The sequence below is a fragment of the Lampris incognitus genome, chromosome 15, assembly GCF_029633865.1.
Source record: "Lampris incognitus isolate fLamInc1 chromosome 15, fLamInc1.hap2, whole genome shotgun sequence".
Taxonomy (NCBI): domain Eukaryota; kingdom Metazoa; phylum Chordata; class Actinopteri; order Lampriformes; family Lampridae; genus Lampris; species Lampris incognitus.
Genome location: NC_079225.1, coordinates 50,235,125 through 50,248,444, shown reverse-complemented (window position 1 = coordinate 50,248,444; position 13,320 = coordinate 50,235,125).

Sequence of the window (13,320 nt, the reverse complement as noted above, 5' to 3'; positions counted from 1 at the left end):
AGCCCAGACCAGATTTGCCAACTACAGGACCTCTGCCTGAACACTACATATTTCCAATTCAGGGGCCAGTTTTACAGACAGAAACACATGAACATTTCCTGGAACTGAATTCAGACCATAGAGGATTGACATCCCAGATTTATACGAGTTCATTAACATCAATCCACATTCCATTGAAAATTTAAAAGTGGCCTGGAACTCTGATCTTGGAATACCTTTAACAGATGACCAACGGGACTCCGTTTTAGATTTGATACACACATCGTCTACATCTGTACAACTTTCAGTTGTGTTAAGCCATGTTTAGCAGAGTACATTTTACTAATGCTAGATTGCCAAAGATTTATCCAAACATTGAGCCTTTATGCCCTCGATGTAGAGGCCAGCCGGCAGATTTAATGCGTCCAAATCTCTCCACCCTTTTGGATAAGAATTTTCGGTAACACTTTCCATGAAGCTTACATCTATAATGCCTGGACCCCTATGTGACTAGAGTGCACTCGTGCACATTTTGAGGCGGGGTAATGACTTTCACCTTTGACTAGTACTCCATATTGACTACCGAGCTCCTCCTTAAATGCCAGTATTCCCTTGCTGCAAGTGGCGCTTCGTCTGTTTTCAGGCCAGCCGCGCAGTCAGATTTCAGTCTGGGGTGCCCGTCTATGACATTGAGGTAGTCAGCCTGGTTGATGAGCTCCGCATCCAGCTGCTGTCTCTAAACTACAGACAGCGTGATCGTTGTGCATGGACCCGTTTGACACAGTGGCTCTGCTGAGGGTATCACTCACGTCTATCACTGGCCCCAGCTTATACACTGTACTGATGTGTCGTAGGTTAGTTTACATTATTACGACAGTGACCCCAAGAGGGGTCACCATAAGCCGATTTACGGCAGTGCCTAGCGGAGCATGAATAAAGCACGTTAAATGGCTCTGTAGGACCTGACAACATAGCCAGTTTAGTTATAAGACTACAACTACCAGTGTTCATCGTTTTAGGTAGTTAATGTTAACATCCGGACCGAGACGGTTAGGTTAGTTCTGATAGCATGCCTAGCTGACAGCCACGAGTGCCTCACTTGGAACTTTTATTCTTTAATTAAACGGCACAATAAGTTTGGTAAAGAAGACACTCCTACAGGCTCTTCTGCATTGAATCATTTAGGTTTATTTTGGCCAACCAATATATACACCACCCGAGGTTGTAGCTCTGTAGAGCAAGCAGCATACTCGGCAGACGTGTTGGGGCACTCAGAAGGGGCTTGCTGACTATGGCGATGAGGGGCTTGTGATCGGTCTCTACTGTGATGCTGTCGCGTCCATACAGATAAGGGGGAAAACGCTGGCGCGCGCAGGGTCCGCGATGGTGTAGCGGTCTAAACATCGGCTTTGTGTCGATGCAGTTGCCCACTGGGGACCGGGGCAAATTGTTTACCAAATTAAAGTCACTCCATTCACATTTGATTTGCACGATAAGTCCCTTTAACGGTGGAGATGAAAATTAAAAACCACTCATGGGGGGGGGGTGTCCACCGGAAATTTTACCCACTAAAACCCCCATCAGCTCTGACAGTTGACCATATAAGGGCGGAACAAAGAGGCTGCCTCATTCTGACAAAGAACACCGCCCGTTTGTGGGGAGTTAAGCTAATGTTGTTGACTGTTACCTTTATTTTCACATGTTTAATTTAATCTGGTCAACAACTCTATTTTACAGTATCCGCAGCTCACATCGTCTTTATTTACATGCGACGAGTTAATAATCATAAGCCGTTCCGATTTTATTTTCACGAACCTTAGCAGGGACCGGCCGGCCTCACTTCACGGGAAATGTCGCGGCCAACGCGGAAGTTAGTTAGTCATAAAACATGGCAGCGAACTCCAGGCCCTGGCTAATACTACTGAAATAGGGTTTTTCCCATGACCACGCAGTTAAAGCAGGCATCAGTGGGAGGTTTTTGTATTTTTACATACGACCACCGGCTAGCGAGTCTACTCATTCATGACCACTACATACACACCCCTACTGCACAAGCAACAAAACAGCGAGTGACATTGTTTCTGTTGCACAACATTAACTAAATTACGTGCAAAACAATCGTTAACGTTAGGTATTTGACAGAAAAAAACATGAAAACTTACCCGGGTCACACGGCGACGTAGCGTCCGAGTTACACACCGCTTCTAGCATTGCTGTCGCCGGTCCTAGTACGAACCAGGTCTGAGCCTGCGGAGTCCGTGTGTTGTGGCCAGTTCGCAGGCTCACAATGACGAAGGACCCACTAAACAGACTGACACAGATAGTACAAGTTCCAAAAAGGTTTCATCAGGCTAAAAGATCGGCACACGATACTCAGCCAGAGGCGTTGCGCTCACACGAGGGGGTAACAACAAGCTGGTAGCATGAGGGAGAAACGTATGACTTAAATACACACATGGAGACAATGACACACAGGTGCAACACATTAGGGCGAGACCGGTAATCAAACAGGAGGGAAACTTGACAGGAAGTGGCGTCTGAAAACGAGACACACGTTAATACCAAAATAAAACAGGAAACACTGGGAAATGTGAAAAACTCATAAAACATGAGCTAGGATCTGGAGCGGGTCCTGACAGTCTGAAATGTTGCTTTGGATGTGTTAAGACAGTTGCAGACCACAATGATCATGTACTGCTTGATAACTCTGGATTTGTAATGCGATGCTTTAAAACAAGGTAGCGTACCAGTGGTGCGAGATCAAATGCCCTTGTTATGTCTCTCGCATATCCACGTCTCCACTTCCGCTAACTCCTGCCGCGCCGCGATTTGTTAATGTGTTACGTTAACTTCCGCTAACTCCTGCGCCGCGACTTGTTAATATGTGACGTTAACTTCCGCTAACTCCTTTTTTTAAAGAACTTTATTAACAAAAGTGAACAAAAATAGTATACAACAATGTCAATCAACAATAGTCACATTATTAAATGTATACAACATTAACACATATATTATCATAAACATTAACATAAATACGCCAGGGGGATTGTATAAAGTAAAACAAATAAATTACATACTTAACTAAATATTTTGTAAATCATAAAGTGCTTATATGTTTTTACAGCTTTTTTATTTTCACAATCAGATATTGATGAAACATATTGTTTGATATTCGCAGACAGCTCAGGAAAATTAGGTTTCTTGCTAGACAATTTAGATCTGTGAATATAAAATTTTGTTAAGATAATTAGCAAATTGATTAAATAATACTGAGAATCGAGGTTCCTATCAAATTCAGTATATCCAAACAATACATTTTTCCAACTCAGGGTGAAATGAGGGTAAATATGATCAATAATCAAACGAGACAACCTACTCCACAGTTGTTTAGTGTGTGGGCAAGACCAAAATAAATGAACCAATGTTTCATTAAACAAACCACAGAGAGAACAACTCACATCAATGTCCTTCTTAAGTCTCTGCAAATAATGATTAGTTGGATAGAACCTATGAATAATTTTGAAAGATATTTCTTTTACTTTATTAGTCAAGAGGAACTTATGAGGTAAAAGCCAAATTTTTTCCCAAACAATTTTTTCACCAACAAAGGCAGACCAATAAGATAAGGCAGAGGGTGAGCTAATAATATCTTGCTGAAACATTTGACGAATAATCTTGTTTTTGTTCTTGGTGATCCATGAAAAGCATGCTTTCCCAACAGTTGTTTCAGTTACATCTACTGATATAGGGAGATTAACATTCACATTAACACCTTTGAAAATTGAAACAATACCAGAGGGAACAGCATCAAAAACAATAGAAAATTCTTTAGGTGTAAGAGGGAATCTATAATGTTGAATGAATTCAACATAATTGTAAAGTTGCCCATGTTGGTTAAACAACTGACTAATCAAAATAATATTGTTGTCAAACCACTGTTTGAAAAAGATAGATTTGTTTTTATACAGCAAATATCTATTATTCCAAATAAAAAACCTGTGAGGAGAAAAGTTGTGTTTGTAAATTAGACACCATGCCAGTAACATTTGTTTGTGGAACGAAGAAAGTTTGAGGGGGATTTTGTCAATGTTATAGTTACATAGAAGCAAAAATTTAAGACCACCAATTGAAGAAAAGACAAAATGGGGAATGAAATTCCAAAGAGAAGATGGACATATAAGGTAACGTGTAATCCAATTTATTTTAAAAGTGTAATTTAGTGTGGAAAAGTCTAAAAAATTAAGGCCACCATTATTGTATTCGCTCATCAGAACAGATTTCCGAAGATGATGGGTGCGGTTTTTCCATACAAAATCAAATAATATTTTATCTATTGTTTTGCATATATGACTATCTATACCTAATGACAGTGCAGCATATGTTAATCTTGATATTCCGTCAGCCTTTGAGAGGAGAATTCGGCCCCTTAAAGATAAGTCACGTAAGAGCCACAGATTGAATTTTTGTTTTAGCTTCGTTAATTATTAGATTGAAGTTAGTGTTACATCTTTGGGATTCATTTTTATCTATAATGATACCTAAATAAGTAACCGAATTTTTATCTTGAATATTGGAAATTGAATCAACACAACAATCTTTGATAGCTAATAATTCACATTTTTTAAGATTTAAATGAAGGCCCGAAGCTTTAGTAAATTGTCCTATAATATTAATAGCTAAAGGTATTTGGGAGCTTTCTTTTAGAAATAAAGTGGTGTCATCCGCTAGCTGACTAATTACAATAGTTCTATCAGCAATAGAAACACCTTTCAGATTACTACACTTAATATGGTCACATAAAAGTTGGGCAGCGAGTAGAAATAAATATGGCGATATCGGGCAACCTTGACGAACACCACGTTTGACCTCAAACCTGGAAGATGACCCATATTTAAGCTTGATTGAACAGTTGGCATTAGTGTAATGGGTTTTAATTGTATTGCAAAAAAAGTCTCCAAAACCAAATTTCTTTAACGAATGAAAGAGAAAAGTATGTTCCACCGTGTCAAAGGCTTTAAAGAAGTCTAAGAAGAGCAAAAAGCTGTTATCAGAAATGAGGTGTGAGTAATCAAGTACATCTAAAACTAGTCTAATATTGTTGGTGATGTGTCTATTAGGCATGAATCCTGATTGTGCTTCATCAATTATGGAATCTAGAACTTTCTTGATTCTTCTAGCAAGAATCATGGCCAATATTTTATAGTCATTATTTAGAAGAGAGATTGGGCGCCAGTTGTCAATATAAAGCGGATCTTTGCGTGGTTTAGGAATTAATGTAATTAAACCTTGAGTCATACTTGCAGGTAAACAACTGGATGATAGGCTTTCATTAAACACTTGTAGAAGAAATGGTGCCATCTGCTGTGAAAACAATTTATAGAATTCAGAAGATAAGCCATCTGTTCCTGGAGATTTGTTCTCCTTTAAATAATTAATACAGTTGCTAACCTCTGTTAGTGATAAGGGGAGATCACAAAGATCTCTTTCAGAGTCTTTAAGTCGAGAGGTATGCTGTAGTGAATTCAGGAACGTTTGAGTATTATCTTCAGAGTATTCAGATATGTACAGGTTTTTATAAAAAGTAGAACAAAAATCAGATATTAGTTTTGGGTCATCTGTTATATTATCATTAATTTTTGGTTCATTAATGGTATCAATTTTTGCACGATATTTTTCTAGTTTGAAAAAATATGCAGAGTTCTGTTCACCCTTTTCTAGCCATTGTGTCCGCGATCTAATAAACGCTCCTTCTGCCCTTCTTTTATAGATCACATCAAGTTTCTCTTGTGACTCATACAATTTAATTTTGTCTTCTTTTGTTAAGGCGTCTGGTGAAATTTGAGAGAGTAAAGAAATATCTGTGATAATGTTCTGTTCTTCTAATTTCCTAATTTTGGCAAGATTACTTCCGTAAATCCTAAAATATTTCGCTGATTCATACTTAAATAGCTCCCAGTTTAATCTGAATGAATTATTTATTTTTGCCTTATCAAAGTAAAGCGTTATCAACTGTGAAATTTTCATTTTAACGTCCTCATATTTAAGAAGAGAGTTGTTCAATTTCCAATATTTGGCTTTGCAGCTTTTATCAGAGGGAAACAGATTAATTGATATGTAGATAGCCTTATGATCACTTAAGGGACAAGGGATAACATTTACTGTGATATCTTGTTCGTTAAAATGTTTGGAAACTAACCAAAAATCTAAACGAGAAAGCCTTGTGTTTCCTTTGTTCTTCCAAGTGAATGTTACCGTATCTGGGGATCTGACTCTCAATATGTCTACTAAATCATATCTTTCTATAAAAGATTTAATAAAATAGTTTCTGTTATTATCTTGTGTAGGTGGCCATCTATCTATAAGTGGATTCAAAGTTACATTAAAGTCTCCTCCAATTATTATTTGGGAATTTGGAAATTTAGTGAGCCAATGTTTAAGTCTATTCTCTATGACAGTAAATAATTGAGAATTTTCTAAATTAGAGTTGTATCCATACACATTAACAATAATCAAAATAATTTTATCATAACTGACAATTTGAAAGATAAAATGTCCTTTAGGATCTGTGTCTGTGGGTAGGATGTCACCGTTATATCTATTTTTCATGGTTAAGACACCCGCTGATCTTTCTGAGCTGTGAGAAAACCATAAATCGTTGCCCCATTGGGCTCTCCAAAAATTCACATCACTTGCGATTGAGATTCTTGACAGAAACAAAAATCTGTATCAAACTGTTTCGAAAATAAAAATAATGCTTTACGTTTTGTAACATTCCTTAACCCCCTGGCGTTTAGGGAAACTATAGACAAAGAAATTCTTAAGATAAGAAAACTTACGAAATAATACTGAACAAGTAGTTATGACCTGGTACGCTGAGCATTTGTTGCACTTGGAACAGTCAACATAGTAGGTGACAATAAAATATAGACTGAGCAAAATAAGGGTGTCCTACATGTTTTAAACCACTTAGTTTTTCAAGCTGTTGTCTATAAAAAAAATCAGTAGGATAAAACATTGTAAGAAATATTGTAAGAAAAGAATGCAAACTAAATGAGAGTTCAAGTAGGCTCAGTTGTCCCTGTGATGAAAAGTCTAACAGCCCACCAGTTTAGGGAGTCAGGAGACTGAGCTTTGTTGGTCCTGCAAGCCATGAAAAAGGCTCAGTTGAAATCAGTCATGTTTACCTCAGGTAATTTCCTGTCCATTGATGAAGGCTCGTGCACCTACATAATATGCAGGTTTCCCCTCACTTCGTGCCTTCTGCACCATGGGCCACATCTTCAGCCTGGCCTCCCTGACGAGTTGAGAGAGATCTTCAGCAAAACGAAGCCTGTTGTCACGCAGGAAGGAATGATTTTTTGCTGACTTCCACACAGCATCTCTGTAGGACCTCAGGGAGAATCGGATGATGATGGCTCTTGGACTGGAGCGGCTTTGTGATGGTTTACCAGGACGATGGGCAACATCGATAACATCTGAGAGCTTGTTCTTTTCCTCTGGAAGGATATTCTGGCAAACCTCTAAAGGTTTTTCTTGCAAAATTTCGGTTGAATTTTCAGCAACGCCATAAAGCTTCAGGTTCCACCGTCTTGAGTAGGACTCCGGCTCGTACACACGTGTTTGAAGACTGGCAGCTTCGCGCTCTTCCTCTTTAAGACGAGCTTCAACATTTGACACTTTCTTCTGTGTGTCTTTTAGTTCACTGCATGCAAAGTCTATTGTTTTTTTTAATCCCTTCTATCTTCAGTGTATTTTCGTCGATTTTCTTAGTGTTTTCACTCACCAGCCTTTCAATAGAGTCGGCTCGCTCATTTATGAGTTTGGAGAGTATGGAGATGACGGCATTATCTTGGGATGTGGACTCTTTAGTCTCATGAAGAGCTTTTTTTGCAGTAGGGGACTTGCATGGAGATACAGGTAGCGGAGGAGATTCTTCTTCTGCCATAGTGAGCGGAGGAGATTCTTCTTCTGCCATAGTGAGCGGAGGAGATTCTTCCTCTGCCATAGTGAGCGGAGGAGATTCTTCTTCTGCCATAGTGAGCGTTACTGCCTCTACGGAGCGGGCGTAATCATGGCATGAGGATATAAGCATGTTACCCGAGTGGACCGCAGGCGAGGGGACTTTGCTCTTTTGCGATCTTTTCCTGTCTCGACTCCACATTAAGCTGCTTTCAGTCGTTGACGAAGTTCTTCCGGTTATTGTTAAAGTTATTTAAACGACGACTTCTTCGTTTTTCACCAGATAAATCGTTTATTGTGCAGGAGCTCAGCAACCACGACTTACTCGGCAGCCATCTTGGCGTTCTCTTAACTTCCGCTAACTCCTGCGCCGCGATATGTTATGTGTTACGTTAACTTCCGCTAACTCCTGCGCCGCGTTATGTTAATGTGTTACGTTAACTTCCGCTAACTCCTGCGCCGCGATATGTTATGTGTTACGTTAACTTCCGCTAACTCCAGCGCCGCGATATGTTAATGTGTGCATCTTTTATTTCATTGATGAGGTGCTTTTGTGTTTTAGATTCATTGAGCGAATGGGTGTGTGTGTAGTGTCAGTGAGCGTGTGTGTGTGTGTGTGTGTGTGTGTGTGTGTGTGTGTGTGTGTGTGTGTGTGCGTGCGTGCGTGCGTGCCTGCGTGCGTGTAGTTTGAGTGACAGTCGGATGCTGCCCATACAGAGTGTGTTTTAGAGGGGGATGGAAAGCCAGACCCAAAGGTCGCCAGCTCGGCTTGACCCACATCACCACGGACAAAAAAGATCCTCCCCAAGTCCTTCTGACCTCCGTGGATCCCTGTATCTTAACGATATACAGATTAAAAATGGCAATTTTACCCCCACACAATATGATTTAAGTGTCTCCTGTGATCTAACAAGCCATAAACCAACAATTAGAATATCAGAAATTATAAACATGACCTTAAAACTAATCAAACAGAAATATTAATTATTCATACATTATGTATTCAAGATACTGTTTGTATATTTTTTTGGGTGTTTTGACCCATATGTTACCCCCCTCCTTTTTTTTCTTCCTTATACTCATTTTGCAGATGGGTAGGAAATCAATAAATGCATTTAAAAAGTTTCTTTTTTTGGAAGCACTGCTTTGCTCCTGCTGTTTGTTCTCCATAAAAGTTTGTTGTTGTCATGAAGCAGAAGAAGAGAGAGAGAGAGAGAGAGAGAGAGAGAGAGAGAGAGAGAGAGAGAGAGAGAGAGAGAGAGAGAGAGAGAGAGAGAGAGAGAGAGAGAGAGAGAGAGAGAGAGAGAGAGAGAGAGAGAGACTGTATCTGGGTGAAGGTACACTCGTTTGGGATGATAGAAATGACTCAGCGTGGGGATGAAAAGCTGCTCTGACTTTGCACAGGAATTAGCAGCAATACAAGCATGTCAAAGTGCATATCTTCAAATCAAGTTATCCAAAGGAGTTGAATCAAGTGCAAGTGGACTTGGTATATATCCGTGAAGACGTTTCGCCTCTCATCCAAGAGGCTTCCTCAGTTCGTGCCTTTCTGACTAGACCAAACTAGTCTGACTGGCTGCTGATGAGACTCAGAATTTATCCTCTAGGAGTCGTTATCAGAGCTATTGATGTCCATGGCTCTTTGTGTCCCGATGTTTACCAACGTCCGTCGCTAACAGAGCCACAGATATGAGTGGCTCTTTTGTGTACCGATGTTATGACCGCGCCCGTCGTTATCGGAGCTATTGATATGCATTTGTTTAGCAGCGACGGTCGTTGGGGGTGTTAGTTTCGGTCATGAGAGTCGTTGGAGCCGTTAGTGACCAACTGTTGTTCTTGGAGGCTAGGCTTCTTGAGTCTCCTGGGTAGAGATGAAAGGACGGCATTGTAAGTGGGAGATAGGTGGTGTCGCAGACCTCCTCCTCTGTTGAGGGATGGTTTTTCCAGTTTCTCATAGACGGCTTCCTTCACCCCTCTTTCAAACCATCTATCTTCCCTGTCCAAAATGTGTACGTTGCTGTCCTGGAAGGAGTGTGTCTTCTCCTTTAGGTGTAGATAAACTGCTGAGTCTTGTCCTGAGGAGTTTGGCCTTCTGTGTTGGGCCATCCGTTTGTGTAGTGGTTTTTTGGTTTCTCCTATGTATAGGTCAGTGCAATCCTCATTGCATTGTACAGCATACACCAGATTGCTTTTTTGGGTGTGTGGTACACGGTCTTTGGGATGAACCAGTCTTTGTCGGAGTGTGTTGCTGGGTTTGAAGTATACCGGGATGTGGTGTTTGTTGAAAATTCTCCTGAGTTTCTCGGAGACCCCAGAAACATACGGGATGACTGTGCTATTCCTTCTGTTCCTTTTCTCCTCGTCGCTCACCTGGTTGGTCTTTTTGGAACGTGTTGCAGTTTTCACAAAGGTCCAACTGGGGTAGCCGCAGGTTTTTAAAGCTCCCCTCAGGTGTTTGTGTTCTTCTCGTTGGGCCTGAGTGCTGCTGGGCACATTATCAGCTCTGTGTTGCAGAGTTCTGATGACGCTCAGTTTGTGTTCCAGCGGGTGGTGTAAGTCGAAAAGTAGATACTGGTCTGTGTGTGTAGGTTTCCTGTAAACCCCAATGTGGAGGCTCCTGTCTTCCCCAATGTGGACGTCACAGTCCAAGAAGGGCAAACTGTTGTTCTTTACGTCTTTCCTTGTGAACTTTATGTTCTTGTCCACTGAGTTGTGTGTTTGGTAAACGCTTGCACCTCTTGTGTTTGGATTTTGACCCATGTGTCATCCACATATCTGAACCAGTGGCTCGGAGGTGTTCCTCTGAAGGAGTTCAGGGCCCTGTGTTCTACCTCTTCCATATATAAGTTGGCCACAATGGGCGATACTGGTGAACCCATTGCACAGCCGTGTTTCTGTCCGTAAAACTGGCCCCTGAACTGGAAATATGTAGTATTCAGGCAAAGGTTCAGTAGTTGGCAAATCTGGTCTGGGCTGAGGTTGGTCCTATTGTGGAGGGTGTCGTCCCATAGCAAACGTTGCCTCACAGTTTCCAAAGCCTCCATGGTTGGGATGCAGGTGAATAACGAGGTCACGTCGTAGGATACCATGGTTTCATTCAAATCAAGTTATGTCTCTACTATGTTCTCTGCTCTATACTATACTATTATATCTATTATATTATATCTATCTGTTATATTATATTATATCTATCTATTATATCTATTTATTTATTAAATCATATCTATCTACTGTATTATCTTATATCATCTATACTATGTTCTCTGCTCTGCAACACAGGAAGATGTGCCGTTTAAAGTGTCTAATGTGACTGAATACACTGCTGCAGAGAGCCTGAAATCATATGCCATGTTGCGCGCGCGTGCGCGCGCGCACACACACACACACACACACACACACACACACACACACACACACACACACACACACACACACACACACATTCTGCTATCCAATACAAGTTAACACCCTTCTCTCATAGCTGGTGAACACAGATTTGTTAAATAAAGGAGGGGGGCACATCTTTGTTCGGACCTCAGTTTGGTTTGCATCCAAGTGCAGAAAACAGCAGACGGAAACCAGGCTTCAAACAATAATCCAGTCTTTATGACTCGGGAAACTAAATCAGGAACAAACGCAAGGTAGTGTACAAAACAACTAAGGACATATCAAATTTAAAAAGGTAGAAACAACGGTGGATCAGGTCTTAAAGATGCTTCTCAAACTACAAAGGAAAAATACTTGCAAAGCAAGAAAACTACGACCCTCAAAAGGCGTAGTAACCATGGCAACAGATATGTGAAACCTGAGTGAGGGGTTTAATTAACAGGGAAAACAGGTGATCCAAATGTACTCTAATGAACGATTCTGATTCTGATGAATGATGATGTACCAGGTGTTAATAATACATAGTGAATGGTGAGTGGGCATGAGGACTGGGTAAAGGTCACCATCTAGTGGTCTGTCTAGTACTGCATCCCACCCACTGTGCATGTAGGGGGTGTACAGAGAATTAAATTCAAACTTTATTGCAGACTCAGGGTCTATAACAGACAAAGACAAATAGGTAAAAGACAAACCCCAGACAATATACAAAGTTAACAATAAAATTACATAAATGGAACAAGTCAGTGTGTTAAAAGAACGCAGCTATACCAGTGGTCCCACAGCCGGGATTGGTAGCGTGTGGCACTGAAACGTATATTAGACAAACCCTTGATGATTACATTATCAGAGTCACCGAGCCGGCAAATAAATTTATACATGAGATTTCTTAGAAGAGCCTGAAAGGTACCGACTCCTGCAGCCACAAACATTTCACTTGCACTACACCATCTAGGTCTTTTTAGCAGTATTCTCATGGCATCATTATAAGCCACTCGAAGCCTCTGTAAGCTTGCTTTTTTATAGTTTGACCACAGGGGGCAGTATAGAATGTTGTACAATATGCTCTGAACAGAGACATCTTCACACTAACTGAACACATACCAAACTTACGTGACAAAGTGTTTGCTTGTGCATACATCATGCGGCATTGCCTATAAATATCATCATCGTCTGTCATTTGTTCAGTAATATAGTGCCCGGTGTAACAGAGTTGAAAATGACCTCACTCAGATAAAGTGAATTCTCCCAAAATTTGTATTTTAACATGTTATTGTAATCCAATGTTTTTTGATGGTTTGTGTAAACCCCAGATGTTGTACCGCATTCACTAAGGTTAAATATGAGGCTGCGCGACTATTTGTCTATTTACTTTCGCTTTGACACATTTTGGGCATTTGCGCTACCCGTACCTTAGAGCTAGACCATCTCCGCTGGAGACTTGTATGCAGTCGCGTTGCAGCAGAAATCTCATGGACTGTTGTTTTATTTGTGAATGCAGGCAATAAAAGCCACTGTTAGGAACCCCTGGTCTGAATCTCTATCACGAACACCTGCACAAGTGAGGGTCGTTACACCAAGATATTTCACCTTATACACACCACAAGATTATTATCAGACAATTTAAAATCAGGAAATTTTAGATGATTGACCTCTTTGGTTCTGCAGATCATGACAACACTCTTACTAGCATTGTATTTGATATCATGCTCCACACCATACACACAGCATTTATCAAGGAGCTGCTGGAGACCAGCGCTACAGGGACTAAGAACGACAAGGTCATCTGCATACATAATATGGTTCACCAAGGCATTACCCATCATGCACCCAGTGTTACAAGCTTTCAGCTGCTTGGACAAATCATCAAAATATAAATTGTAGAGAACTGGGGACAGAATTTCCCCTTGCCTGACACCATTGCTAACCCCAAATGGAGCTGAAACACTGTTACCTCATTTCACTTGCATAGTCTGGTGGGCATACCAATAAGCCAGG